Source organism: Otolemur garnettii, unplaced genomic scaffold (genome assembly GCF_000181295.1).
Source record: "Otolemur garnettii isolate 467f Iridium unplaced genomic scaffold, OtoGar3 scaffold00172, whole genome shotgun sequence".
In the NCBI taxonomy this organism is placed as follows: Eukaryota; Metazoa; Chordata; class Mammalia; order Primates; family Galagidae; genus Otolemur; species Otolemur garnettii.
Window position 1 is genome coordinate 1,961,326 of NW_003852567.1, and position 2,176 is coordinate 1,963,501.

At 45.0% G+C, this 2,176-nt stretch overlaps 1 protein-coding gene across 2 annotated transcripts in view; it reads right to left on the bottom strand.

Annotated features, from left to right (window-relative positions):
• Positions 1-1,743, bottom strand: part of NUDT2 (nudix hydrolase 2) — a 13,960-nt gene extending 12,217 nt beyond the window's left edge. Inside the window, exon 1 of one of the 2 annotated variants that reach the window (XM_023519363.1) lies at positions 1,661-1,743. The gene's annotated coding sequence lies outside the window, so the exon portion shown is untranslated. Of the gene's footprint in view, positions 1-928; positions 1,114-1,660 lie in introns of those variants that run through there. The other variant, XM_023519362.1, reaches the window with a different exon arrangement.
• Between the last annotated feature and the right edge of the window lie 433 nt (positions 1,744-2,176).

Here is a 2,176-nt window from a genome sequence, read left to right on the forward strand (position 1 = left end):
GAAAGAAAGAAAGAAAGAAAGAAAGAAAGAAAATAAATTAGGTCAACGTAAGGAGGTGGTCAACTATGGAGGTTCTACTGTTATTTCCATCCTCTTTCAGTCAGAAACAGTACAACAAAACACAGAAAAGCATGGCTGGCTTTGCAGTCAGAAAAGAAAGACCTAGCTACTGAATTCAATAGTTGTTTCTTAGAGCAAAATACTTATTTGTGAGATGAAATTAAAACCTACTTTTCATGACTGTAGTTTAAATAAATGATGTAGATAGAGGGTCTACATATGAGAGGTTCTGAATATATGTGAGTCACTCTATCTCTGTATTGTAAGAGGTCATCTGAAAGCTTCTCTACTTTAAAGAAATGGCTTTTCATATTGTCTGTCAAACAGCTGATGAATACTATTCACCACTTCATGTATAGTCCTTATGTATAAATCCCCACAAGATAAATCACCTTTAACATAGAAACTAGAAAAAAAATTCTCTTTTGAAGTACAGATTTGTTTTAAGAATTACCTTTTTTCCTTAACTGCCAATTTTTGAGCTGTTTGGCACTCAATTACACTAAGTAACTTAATTTACTTACTGCTGCTGACTTGTATATTTGCTTCCTTTTTTTTTTTCACCCACACTTCAGTACAGTGGCACAATCATAGCTCACTGTAACCTCAAACTCCTGGGCACTACCAATCCTGTCTCAGCCTCCCATGGAGCTGGGATTACCAGCACACACCACTATGTCCGGTCAATTTTTAATTTTTTTTTTTTTAGTGATAGGGTCTGGCTGTGTTGCCCAGGCTGGTCTGGAATCCTGGCCTTAAGCAATTCTCCCTCCTCTCTCCCAAAGCCCTAGGATCATGAGCCACTGTGTCTGGCCTGCTTGTTCTTATGAGGATAATAGCTACCATTTTTTGCTACATTACTACTCACCAGGCATTGTGCTGAGTGCTTTACCTTCATTATTTCACTTAATCTTCACAACAACCAGCTGAGGCACTACTGCCACTTTTCAGAAGAGGAAAAAGGAAACTATGGTTCAGATAAGTCTAGGCAGTGACTCAAATGCAGGTGGGCCTGACTCATTGCTCAGGTGGGTTAAGACATCGTTGCTCTTAACCTGGACTCTATATTAGCGTTTTACTTCTGACAATTTGATGGCATTCAGTTTAAGCTGTCACACCTTTATTGTTTTAAGTAGTGGGACTCCCGTGGGACTCTCTTTACTTCTGCTGCAATATTACCCATTCAATAGTGAAGCAATTAGAAAACATAATGGTTTTCTATATGCTCAATAAGTGGTAGCTTATTGGTAAGCAGGTGAGGTTTAATGGACAACAAAGTGAAATTTGAAACTGAGGCCCAGGGAGAGGAAAGTATGGCGCCCGGGCCGCTGGGTCCTAAACCCAGACCTCGCGCCCACAACCTCAGAGGGTCATTGAACCTTCCTTTCTTCTGGTGCTGATAGGAAAACTGAGGTGCCACGAGCGAGAGAGGCCTGGCCTGCCCACACCTCATGGCTATTTGGAGGGTACGTCCATATTTGACCCTGCAGCTAATCAATGACAGACCCTCTCCTCCCCGACCGGCCCCCCCACCCCACGCCAGGACTCCAAGCTTTACTTTTCCCCCTAAGAACTACAAGTGACCTCTTAAGTTACTCACCCGCAGCGGAGGAAGGCAAGAGGCGGGCCTTGAACCAAGACTGGCAATAATATAGCCAATCAGAAGAGCTCGGTTGCTCTGTGTGCAACCAACAGTATTGAGCAGTAGGATCTTCGACTCTCCTCAAAGGTGCCTTGCTCTCACTGAGAACATCGCGAGATCTTAACTCTAGTGGCTATTGGTTGAAGGACAAAAAAAATTGAGAGTAACGCCCACAGATTCTTCCGATCTCTGATTGGTGTCCTGGGTGTACGTCAACCAGTTCCCCGTATGCCCATTGGTGAGTGGTGCAGGGCGCCCGACCCGCGAACGATAGCGCGGGTGTTCGAACTGGTGCTTGGCGGCGTTGTCATGGAGATGTGGTCTCGCCGTAACTTGGGGCTCGGGGGTTGACAGAACGCTCAGGTTGCCCGCCTTGGGGCTCTCTGAAGACAGCGAGGTCTTCTCCTTAGACAAGACTGACCCAGGAGGAGTTTGGAAGCACCTGAGGTGAGACCGGGCGGGGGCAACAGAGGC